Here is a 13,392-nt window from a genome sequence, read left to right as displayed (position 1 = left end):
ATATTAGCAAAACATCTTATAGAATTAATTCTATCAAGCCTGCGTGGTTCCAAACTTCTCGTACGCGTCCACCATGGGTGACCCATAGACTCCATACAGTTGCCCCGCAAGTCGACCTGTGGAGGCATACAGTTACAAGATATCTGCACGAGAACCTGAACCAAGCACTTCACATGCTTCCAGCTCTACAGTTGTTCACACTGCCGACGACTACGAAGAGGACTGGGATGTAATTACTATTGAATAATAGGTAAGTGTGCACATTAAACTTTAAAAAAAATATTATTTTTATTTTTACATAATGCATTTTATTTATACTCCGTCCATTATAGTCGGCATTATGAAAATATTACTTGCATCAAATTACTGAAGGGGGGGAATAATAGCTAGCGACTTTCCATGGAAGATTTAGCGACATTTAGCTACTTTTAGGTACCAGCCTAGCGACATTTGAAAATCCGAGTTGGCAACCCTGCCTAGGAGGAGGCGAGCGCCGTGTAAATACTGTAATGACATTTATATCCACACCCTGCAAAATACAATGTATTTTGCAAATGCTGCAGCTGCTAAGAATGGAGGGGGGCCGGAGTCACTACCAAGAGCAGAGACGTTACCGAGAACAAATTCCGGCTTGAATGTCATGTACACTGACACGTTCTTTGATAAGAGAGAGGAATTTGAAACACTATTGAAGGTACACCAACCCGATATAGTAGGTGTTGTAGAACTGTTGTGCAAGAAAAGGAGAATCAACCCAGAGGAATGTGAGTTTAGCATTGACGGATATGACTTATTTACGAACCTTTCTCAAGTATCTTGCATGAGGGGTGTGGTTATCTATGCAAGGCAAAACCTTAGACCCTGCCAGGTGAGGGTACAGGGAGAAGATATTTTTTGAAAAATTCAAGTGGTGTAAAATTAAATTGAAAGGAGGAGACTTAGGTATTGTCAGGTGTATCTACAGATCCCCAAACTGTGGCCCATTAAATCACAGAAAACAGTGAAGGCAAACTTTTTCGGAGTGAGAGTTGTAAACTCTTTGAACAATCTACCAGAAAGTGTTGTGACAGCACCGAGTGTGAGCTGTTTCAAGACCAGACAGCAGGTTCAGGTACATTCAGGAGCCGGTGCATGCCCGGTGTCGTGCGACAAACCTTCCGTGCGCAAAACCTTCCGGGGTAAATGCTTAAGTAGGGTAAGATTTTGTAATGTTAGGTTAGGTCAGGATTCCTTGGGTTTGATTGGTTCATTTTTTGTGTTCTTACCCCACAATTTCCATCGACTTCAAAGCGCTGCCCACTTTGTGCTTTCATTGTCTTTGATAGTGAGTATGTTTCATATCATCCTTATACTGTAGTCAGTTTGCCCAAGATAAATGGGAAATTCATTCAAAACCTTCCGTTACCGTATTTAATAATATTTTCAGCTCTCACAAATCAACCACAAATCAATCATACATCTTAGATGTCGATAATGAACATCAGTAATTGCTGAGCCCGGAAGGTTTATCGCACCGGAAGATTTGTAGCATGACACCGGTACTTGCCAACAGTGCGTAACAGAGACGTGACCGATCGCCCAAGTGGTTAACGAGCCGATCAGTGGTGAAGAGGAAAAAAGTAAAGGAACTTTAGAGCTTAATAGACAAGGCAGCAATGCTCAAACCTAGCCGCCTCCTTATCATGGAGGACTTTAACTATGGCGACATCGACTGGAGAAACGAGTTCACCACCAAATGACTTGAATAACCCCGCTACTCTTTTTATAGAAACTCCGAGATAATTTTGTTCCAACATGTTAGAGGGGAGCAAACACCCAAGCCACTGGACCACAATCATAACAAACGAGAAGGGTATGGTGGCAGCTACCAAACAGGGAGGTACTACCGGCTGGAGAGATATTGGAAGCATAATGTATTGTCTAATGGTAGACCCTGCTGCCCTATAGCATCACGAAAATTGTGACCAAGTCCAAGTTGCTGATCTGACTTTCTCTCTCATTTACACACAATTGTTTCTCTTAATTTGACAACACAACATACTGTATATCGTTTCTGACTTCTGATCCTTTTTATTTTTTTGTAATTACTTAAGGTTATTATTATTATTATTATTATTATTATTATAACAACAGTGTTGTTATTATTATTATCATCATTATTATTTTATTGTTTTTGTTTTTATTACAAATTTTATTTATCTGAATTATTATTAATAATATTAATATTATTATTATTATACTTTTGCCACCTGGGCCCCTATGTGGGTCGGTGACCTGTGCCCGGGTGGGCTGATCCCCGTAAAAAAAAGAAAAAAAAAGAAAAAAGGAATATTTAGCCCCAGTTGACACCAGCCTCCAGGAATTCAAGGAGACCCCTACACATGAACCATGCGGAAGTCGACAAAGTAAAGAAAAAAAACAGAAATTCAAGGCGTGGATTAGGTCAAACGATGAGCAGGACAGGAGGATGTATGCAAGAGCCAGAAACCGAACAAAGTCAGCGTGTATAAGGACTGAAAAGGAGTTCCAGTGGCTGGTTGCAAGTGAGGTCATGTCAAACCCAAAGGCGTTTTACCGCTATGCAGTCTAAATTAAAAATGCGAGTAGGAGTATAGGACCTGAGGCTTGAAGATGGTAGTTACACAGAATCTGACCAGGATAAAGCTGAGGCATTGAACAGTTTCTTTTCCTCGGTGTTCACAAGAGGATGCGATTAATCTTCCTGCGTTTGAGGACAGACGGTTCGACACAGCACTGACCCACATTGTGTTCACAGAAGAGGTTATAAGAAATAAACTGTCAAAGCTAAAGGTTCATAAGAGTCCCGGCCCTGACATGGTGCATCCTAGAGTGCTAAGAGAGTTGTGCAACGAGCTTGCCGAGCCCCTGAAGATCCTGTTTTGTAAACTCCTGGATGAGTAAAAGGTCCCCATTGATTGGAAAATGGCTTATGCGAGTCCCATCTTCAAGAAGGACGATCGTCACTCCACGAATAACGATACAATTAATTTGAAAAATGCGCAATAGGTACGAAAACAATCTTAACTTTATTACCTTAGTGTTATGTCCAATGTGACAGTCGAACAGATAAGGATAAGTTCAAACTTACCTGTAACTCGGGGAAACCGGAATGTCCTAATACCGAGTGCCTGAGTTTCCCTTATTAATGAAGCAAAATCATGTATACACTACACAAAGCGTCACAAGTTACTACGCCGCAGTCAAGGGCAAAACTGCTGGCTTTGCTTAACGGGGGTTCCACACTTCCATGGAGACCTCAGTGGCCTTGAGCCATAGATGCCGATGTTCACTAGACAATTATCTTTTAAGATTACCCAAAACAAATTATTAAAACACTTTTGAGATGTAAAATCTGTGCACTACACCACATGTTTAGCAGAAATAATTTTAAAATGTATTATTGACAAACTGTTGAAAATTAATACCTAAAATTAGTTTTCCAGTCAATAAAATCGTATGTCAGTTGCATCTGGACAGGGGAATTTCCAAGGTATCTTTCTCCACGCTGGGTGGGTCCGACTAATTACCCAAATGTACCCAAATGTAGTCGCAATGAAGTCAAATAATGGTCCTAGATGAGTAAATCGGACTGCCAATCACTGCCAAATAATAATAGAGAAGTGATTCACAGCCTGAATTACGCTTGTAGGACCATCATTTGACTTCATTGCGGCTACATTTAGGTACATTTTGGTAATTAGTCGGACCGCGCTGGGTTAATAATCTAGGAAAAGATTCTTAACTTTATAATCAATAATGTAGGGGACGGTTCACATTATATTTTCATGACATTGACTTTACTTTCTCTATTTACGTTTTCATTTACTTCATTGACCTTAATTATTAATAGCGGTTTATCCTAAGGATTTTCACTGAAACGTCTGTCTTATTGCCTAAAATGCAAAACCGGTTGCAAGTAACATGAACAACGTTATCCGGCGTTCAAAATGGTGATCCGTCCCAGTTAGTTAGAATCTAACTGTTACATCACTTCTGGAGCTGTTTTTTAAACTTCAGATATACCCTGAACAGAATAGACTTCTCAGAAAAAAAAAATAATAATAATAATAATAATAATAGATATTCAATCAATTTAACCAAAGACAACTGACCAAAAGTCATGAGATTCTTGTTTCCAGTAGAGTCCTTATGCCTGTTTCCAACGTGGAATATATTTAAATTAGGGTCTGATATTGTGTTGTAGTGGATTCCTCCCCTACAAACGCTGTTTATCGCTGAGTAGCCGACCCCGCGAATTCCCCAGTGTATGCCTCGCGGTCTACGTCAACCAGCGCCGCCTTACATGACGGAGGTCAACTATTATGCCACGCCTACCTCCGCTATATAAGACCTGACCTCGTGGTATACCTCTTTCTACCTACAGCCAGTCTTCAAGTAACACCATCTCCACCGCTCCTGCCCGGCGGCCCTCGCTCCCACTAGCGTAGCTATGGGGGGTGGGTGGCCGGGGGGTTGGGGCGGTCCGCCCCAGCGTAGCGTAGCTATGGGGGGGCCAGGGGTTGGGGCGGCACTTTTGGGTCTGCTCATCACCCATATCTGCAGCTACTGGAGACGTTAATCCACCCCTTTGTATCGGCGGCAAGTTAATCCTTGTCGTGTCTGACCTAACACCTGACCCACATCATCACGGCCACGTCATGAGCTGCACCCTTGCTATGCGCCCCCCCCCCCGCCACACACACAACCTGTAACCTGTTGAGGATTAAGGAAACAACTTCAAACAAGTACGCCAGTGAGCTCATGTGGTGTGGGTCAGGTGTTAGGTCAGACACGACGAGGATTAACTTGCCGCCGATACAAAGGGAAGGATTAACGTCTCCAGTAGCTGCAAAACCATGCAGTCTCGGGTCATATCAGTTCATGTACAGCCGACCAATCCACCAGTTACAAGCAATTCACTTCAGTTCTGCACAAGTCTCCATCGTGACAAGACGAGGGGAGGCTAGACGACTTTTAAGTTCTCTTGTGTTTTCGATCCAGTTATTTACTTCGTTGGAAGACATAATACTATAAGGTAAGAAATATTAAAGTATTGGTTAAAAAATATTGATGTGACTTTTGCTGCGGTACTGAGATTAAATATTAAGATTTTGTTTCACAGCATTGCGATTTTATACTAAGACACTATCCTCACTGGGGTACAGACAAAAGCCCCCCCGACAAAAGCCACCCAGACAAAAACCCCCAGACGAAAGCCACCCAGACAAAAGTCCCCTACTTTGATCGGGGTGGCTTTTGTCTGACAACAGTAAGGGCTTTCAAAAGTTACGGACATAATTAAATAGTTGAGGGTAAAATACACTGTTCTTCTCTGTGGTTAATTATTGGTTAGGTTAGGGTTAGGTTAAGTTAAGTTAGGTTAGGTTAGGGTTGTCAGACAAAAGCCGCCCCGATCAAAGTAGGGGGCTTTTGTCTGGGTGGCTTTCGTCAGGGGGGCTTATGTCAGACATCCATTTTCACTGTACTCTGAGTCTGTAATTTTAGATTAAGTTGCTACTTTTTACATTTCCATTGTATTACATTGATACTAGTGTCACTTTTTTTTACTTTTTCCCTATCCTATATGTCGTTTTTGCTTTTTGTTTAACTGTTACTTATAAAGTTTAAGTATGTTTGGTGTGTATTTACAGCATACTATATTTGAGTATGTGAAAGTACAGTAATATTAAAATGGTACACAAACTATTTAATATATATATATATATATATATATATATGAGTGAGTCACTGCAATATCTAATTTTTTGTGGGGGCACGGGGGGGGGCGGCAAACTCAAGGGCCGCCCCGGGCGGCACACACTCTAGCTACGCCACTTGCTCGCTCTACATCACGCTTGTAACCACGCTGCCATTTCCCAGCACCAAGCTGCATTGTACATCCAATATAATATGTATACAGAGAGCACATTGTGAGTTTCCTTTCTCCATCCCATCCAGAGTGTGAACCAATATCTCATAACCCCACAGTGCATCCCAGAGATATTAATAGTATGTAACGAGACCACAGAGTTGACTCTAATAACTTTTCGTTGTCGATCATTAGTGTAATTAGTACTGTAATAAAGTATAAGCACTTGCTGAGGCGGAACATTATATAACATCAACTTTAGATTTCAGAACCGCTAAAATCGTGTTCTGCAGAAGTATGGACGAACAAATGTACCTGATGAGCAGTCGATAGCATATAAGAGTCCTGCACAGTATTAAAAAAAGTCATCGCCATCGCACGAATAATTACAGGCCGGTGAGTTTGGCTTGAATAGTGAGTAATTTACTAGAGTATACCATTGTGTTTTACGGTTTGGTGTAAAAAAAATAAGCCCTAGCGAATAATGCAGATCACAGCAGTTGTTCCTGTCCTATCTAAAAGTCAAGGTGACTTTGTGACTCGCACCACGCACGAGCAGGAAGCGTACGCCGGTATTGTGAGGGTCTCGGTGGCTGGCTTTCTTTGTGTTGTGTTGTGTTGTGTTGTGTTGCGTGTTAAGGTGTTTTGTGTTTGTGCTGTACCATGCTTTGTGGTTTTTGTTTGTGTGATGATTTTGACGTGCTTATTTACAGTCACGTTATTTTTTTTCAGGTTTCATGGTATGGCGCGCTGAATTTTCCTTTAAATAAATAATATTTCATAAATTATTTATAGTTATAGATGTGTAAAACAATTCCCTAGTTTGTCTTCAGTTAACTTTAATATTTCAGTGCAATATATATGCAGCGTCTTCCCGTTTTTTTTTAACTTTAGGCTAATAAGTTTCAAGGTCTTGTTATGTCTGAGCCGCCAACAATACTCCTATAGGAGCGGATCTAGTGGGGTCCTGACCCCCCTTTTCATCAGAAAATTCCAATACCTTTTATTTAATGCAATATTATACTCATGCATTTTGGTATAGTGAAAAGTAGTAACTACTGAACTCAGAATATCTCCTAATATCAAGTGCACATGGCCTCAAAATGCCCATGATATTGGTCGAATTAAAAAAATAAATAAATCTGGGACCTTCGCGCTCCAAAAAAAAAACTCAGTTGGGTGGGCTTGCTGTCCTAAGTTCGATTTCTCCACAGTTCGTATTTTAAATTCTATTGATAACCGAAACTGCGAATTCTTTTAAGCCATAACAATAATGGCACCCAAAACGGTATCGATATTGTATTAACACTACCTCAACCAGTTAATCTGTTAGGAGAAATATGGCGAATGATGAATCCTCCAGTTTGATCCACGACCTGCAATATGGATTAAATTATCCACTTAACTATACGATCTATGTAAATGCATTTACGGTTGAGTTTATGGTGTCCATAATATAAATATGTTTATGAAGTGGCAATTTTACCGGATTTCCGGGTGAATATTAATTTGCACTCATTCATCCTATACTGAAAAGCAGACGAAGGCACATAATACCAATATATTATTTTTGAATACATTATATATGTTCATGAAAACAACATGTCATCAATATTTGTACTGGGAATCTGGGATGAACATACCGAGTTCCAGTTCACTGCATCTTGGGTGTGTATCGCTAGTATTAATCACAGCTGTCATTGTGGATACGAGATGGGATCACAAAGTAAATTGGACCCCCTATATAAATAGATTCGTTTATAAGTACACCTTGCAGTTGGTGTCCACTGGTCAGTGGTAATCCCAGCTGAGATTAGACACCAAGGAGATGAAGCGTCTTCCTTAACAACCCAACATACAGCGTAGCTGCTCTCGTCAAGGTGCTTTATCCGCTGTTGTCAGTGACAGCGTTTGACCTGTTAATGATGGTCTTATCAATTTGAAAAAGTTGACGCTAGCAAGTCGTAAGACTCCAGAATACCACGGTAAATATCCCAAGTAAGATCATGAATTCTTAGAAGTTCATGTTCATCGAATATAACGAAATTACAATAGATATGTGAAGGTTAAGTTGTATGTAAACAATGAAAATTACACATACACACACACACACACATACACACACACACACACATGGTGCATCCTAGATAAGCGTGCTAAGAGAGTTGAGCAACGAGCTTGCTGAGCACGTAAGATTCTGTTTGGTAGATGCTCGGATAAGGAAATGTCCCCAGTGACCTGAAAATTGTTATGTGAATCCTATATCCAAGCAGAACGATCGTCACTCCTCGAATAATTAAAACCAGTGAGCCTGACCAGCATAATGTGTAAAGTAATAAGATAGCATTATAAAAGATGTCATGATGAAACATCTACTACGAAACAACCTTGTAAAGGAATGCTAACGTGGTATTATGCCGGGACGTTCCTGCTTATGTAGCTTTGAAGCTGTGCAGTAATGTACTTTATATCCCTACTGAAACAGTAGCCTGGTCAAAATAATTGCAATAAAGTGCACTGGTTAATTATCGGTGATATTTTGCTTTTATTAAATGGCGTAAAGGTGTAGAGTGTAGACTGTAGTTACCACCATCGCTCTTACTGAAGTACCGAAGGGAGTATATTTTTCTGCAAAATAATCAATGTGTAGCTTCGAAAAATTGTTCCTAGATAAAATTATGTAAAGTTATTGTTATATAACAGTTTATTTAACTAGAAAAATACAGATACAGAGTGGATAATAATAACATAAACATGGGTGAGCCAATTGAGAGCCTAAGGTCTCTTAGTTGGATGTTAATAATCTGCTGACTATATATACAGCATATTGTTTTTATTGAATAAAGTGGTGTTATCGCACAAAAAAATAAGGTGTTTTGTGTTTGTTAGGGAAAGGTTGAGGGCAAATGGAAACAAAGAAATACAAAAATTAACAAAAACTTCAAGAGAAATCCTTGAAATGTTCGGAAAAAGAAAAAGGAGATATGTTGGTCACATAATTAGGGTGAGGGGATAATAACAGACATATTAATGTTGCCCAGGGAAGGCAGAGAGTGGGATGGATAAATGAAATTAAAAATTGTCTCCAGAGGAAAAAAATAAGAGGATTGGTAAAAAAGCGGGCGAGAAAGTTTAGAGTGAAGGACTGTGGTCGCCAAGCCTCAGATATGAAAACGATAATATACTGTAATTGATTGACTGCACAATGGGTTAATGTATTATACGCGACACGACAACACCGTCGCAGAGGATAAAAAATGTAACACTGACTATAGAATCCATGAGCAAATCCAAGGCCAGGGGCTCCTAATGTAAACATATGTTTAGGAATGCCAGTCAATCAAAAATGTACACATAAGCAGTTCATTAAATGAGGTAGTGATCACGTTTAAGATAAATTTAGTTATTTTACATGGCTCAATATTTCGTTATTGAGTATGGATTTTGATTTCACCGTGGAAATTACCGCAAGCCAGTCAAGAGGAAACAATACGTTTCGTGTAGCGATACAGTAGGGTTACGTGATATTATGTTGTCTAGCACTCAGGATGGATGGATGGAAACTCTAGGTGGTGGTTTTCTTATATAAATTATATTATATACAAGACAGTCTGTTGTTTGTTCGTTTTATAAATGACATGCCTGACGTTGTACACTCCTCCGCACAAATGTTTGCCGATGAAGCCAAGTTATTTCGGGAAATCAAGAACCAAGCGGACTGTGAAGAGCTGCAGAAGGACCTCTGTGGGCTCCAAGAATGGTCGAAGAAATGGCTGCTGATATTCAATGTCACGAAGTGTAAGAGGATGCACCTGGGGCGTTCCAACGGTAAGGGGGCGTATCATATGTCCCAACGGGATGAAGAAACTGCACTATTTGAGACTGAATGTGAGAAGGACCTAGGTGTGTATGTGGACAATGAACTGAAGTTCTCGGGCCATTGCGAGAAGAAGGTAAATCAGGCTAATAAATTATTGGGTCTAAAAAGGTCGTTCAGATATCTAGACGGTCCGTCCCTCGTAACGATCTTCAAGAGTGAAGTGCTTCCTCATCTGGAGTACTGTCACCCCGTCTAGTCCCCGAGATATGCTAGGGACTGTCAGTTGGTTGAAAATGTTCAAGGGAGGGCCACCAGACTGGTGCCTGCACTTCGGCACCTCAGCTACCCTGAGAGATTGGAGCGCCTGAACTTGCCTAGCTTATACTAGACGAGCAAGGGGTGACCTAATTGAGGTGTATAAGTATCTCAAGGGGCACTACTCAGTCGTGTGTCCTTACTTGGAGTTGGCGGGCGCTCGCCCCACAAGGGGTCACAGCTCAAGATTGAAGAAGCCGCAGGTCCAGAAAACTGTGAGGGCAAACTTTTTCGGAGTGAGAGTTGTGAACTCTTGGAACAATTTACCAGAAAGTGTTGTGACGGCACCGAGTGTGAGCTCTTTCAAGACCAGACTTGACCAACACTGAAGCAGGTTCAGGTACATTCAGAAGCCGGTGCATGCCCAGTACTTGCCAACAGTGCGTTTGAGACGTGACCGATCGCCTAAGCGGCTAACGAGTCGATCATTTGGTGAAGAGGATAAAAGAAAAGGAAACCAAGCGGCTAACGAGCCGAGCAGTGGTGAAGAGGGTAAAAGTAACAGTAGCGCCAGTTCACACAAATTTTGGAGGCAGTACTTGCTAACAGTACGTAACAGAGGGGTGACAGACCGCCCAAGCGACGAAAATAAAGTACAGCAGTCTCTTAAGACGCCGTCGTTTCGTTAGATAACAGGAGCCAGTTTAAATGGGCGTATAAATTACGTCACATGCAACGTCAACACGTCATCTATGTACTAACTGATATGATTATTCGGATACTACGCTACAAAAACATATAAGATACAGTTCTTGTTTTCAGTGCTTAGAAAAGAAGACAAAGAAACAAAATAATTATAATAATAAAGTAGGTGCGAGGTTATGGGATTTCCCGCCGTCTCGGTAAAAACAATAATTCCCGGGAAGTTACGTTTCAGACAACATCCTGTGCTAGAAACCTTAGAATAAACCTTGTGGCGAGGCGCAGTAAGGTAGAATACTGATAAATTTGGTACCACCTACATAAAACGTAACTCAGTCCCAATAGAACCCTCACCGAGATGCACCAGTTGTTCTTGGCCATGGGTGATGGGTTTAAAGTTGCTAAACAATATAATAAAGCAACTCTTGCTAAGCTTAAATAAATCTCTCTTTATTCTACAGTAAGCTACCTATGACACTTGTCTTGGCTGTATTTTGAGACAACTATTGTCTTATATTTCTTGTGAATTCCATTTCATGAGAGTTAAATCCACTCTTACACGGTTAACTAGCTATGAATAACTGTTGACTGGTTATGCCTGATGGTTCCAGAGAAAACGGCCCTAGTTGAAAACCGCCCAAGTCAGAACGTCTCCTACTAAGACAGCCCTACCTTGTGACTAAAACAGCCCTACGAGTGTACAGTATGTCATATGAATAATATTTGCCACAATGTATGTTACAATATATACATTCATGAGATACCCATTATCAAATGTATTTTAATATAAACATCATCCATGTTACGAGACATGCTAAATTAGACATTTCTATTTTTTAATTATATATATATATATATATATATATATATATATATATATATATATATATATATATATAAACCTTGTCTGACTGGTGTCCTCCCGCACTATAATTTTCAAGGCCTGCTCCTTCCGGCTGTACAGTAAGTCACGCTCCACACACTCAGGACGTGTCAGGACTCCTGACACCCAGCCTCTAAACATTGAGTGAAAACCCTGACCATCTGTTAGTTCGCCAAGTTCATTTAAACAACTGAACATAGTTATAAACACCTATTAAGGTACTTAGGTAAGGTAATATGGATCACGTGGAGAATAGACACCTCGGTTTATTTTACCTGCCGATTAAACACCCTACCGCCAACTAATCTCAAGGTAGAGTAAGGTGTTTTATCACCAGATGAAACAAACTCAGTGATCCTGTGATATTTGTACAAGTTACGATGATAATTACTAAACCACGTATTTTGTTATAATAGACATTTGTCTTAATTGTGGTAAATGAATGACGAGTCTCGTAACATTTAAATGATTTTTTTGTCCAACCAGTGAAAATATTAACATCATCTCTGATAATTATTCAAGCATTATTTTGTAAGTTGGACATCCCGGTTGCCCGTGTTCATTCATTCATTGTAAAGTGGCGACTGAGGTTCACAAACACATCCACAACTTGTGATTGGTGATGCTTGACGTCGTCTGGTAGAACATATGAACGATCTGGGTGGTGGTCGATGGCGTCGGTAGGGCATCGTATACTCGAGTGTTTGTATGACTACAGTTTCCTTAATCATGAAAATTAATATAAACCTAATTGGGTCACAATCCATGATAATTTTGATGAAGAAATAAACAAACGGAATACAAATAAAAGAGGATAAAAACAAAAGCATAGAAAATAAAACTGAAAATTAAGGAGTAGAAATTATCGTCGCCGCGAGCAAGATTTACGCTTCAGCAGTGTGCCGTGACAGGACTTCGGTTATTGGAATCTTTGCGGTCAGACGTTCAATAGGTTCGTACATTATATCCCCGGAACCATACATGTATAGACTCAGTTAAGCAAATATACAAAAATGACAGCCAGAGGATTACAGACGCTCAAGCGTTAATATGTTCTTTTCCTACTTCCCATTCGGGGAAAATTTGAACGATTGGATCTGAGAATGCGGATGTGGACCCGGATAATTCACTGAACTGCGTGTGTTGAATATTTCTCGTAAGTGGAGATATGAAAATGCACCTAATTGGTTGACTTAAACTGAAGCATATTAATAACATCTAAGAAATGCATAAAATTCTCCCTGAGGCTTTACCTTAACTGGATCACCTGAAAATTAGTCCATAGTTTATTTCATCTGATGATTACCACCCTAACACTACCTAGGGAAGTTAGATTAGGTTAGCATTAGGGTGGTTAAATCTTAAAGTGAAATAAGCTGGGGGCTATCTTCAGGGATTGCCTTAACTTACTGTAGTTACGTTTACTTAGCACTAATTACGAGACGGAATTGTAAACTACCCGGTACCGACTTCAAGTTTCAGGTAGTCAGTCTTAGTGTGATTTTAATGCTCTTTTTTTATGTATTCTTTGTGTTAGTTAATTCTCACATCACTAATGGGGAACAAATGCCGTAGGATAATATGTGAATCTGAATAATTAAAATTGCTCAGTGGACTTTGAACCTGTTAGATGTGACTAAACCTGTTTGATGTAGGAGTTGATCCTTAGAGGTTACTCTGAACCTGTTAGATGACACAGTATCAATCATACTGAAAATGCACTAGATTCACCTCATGTTATGGTTCACCATATTTGATAACAGAAAACGCCTGAGATATAAGACATCTAGTTTACAGTTACAACGTAAAAATGTTGTCCATGTATTTACTCTCAATGTGTAC

The sequence above is a fragment of the Homarus americanus genome, unplaced genomic scaffold (genome assembly GCF_018991925.1).
Source record: "Homarus americanus isolate GMGI-L3 unplaced genomic scaffold, GMGI_Hamer_2.0 scaffold48354, whole genome shotgun sequence".
Taxonomy (NCBI): Eukaryota; Metazoa; Arthropoda; class Malacostraca; order Decapoda; family Nephropidae; genus Homarus; species Homarus americanus.
Note: the sequence above shows the minus strand (reverse complement) of the source record.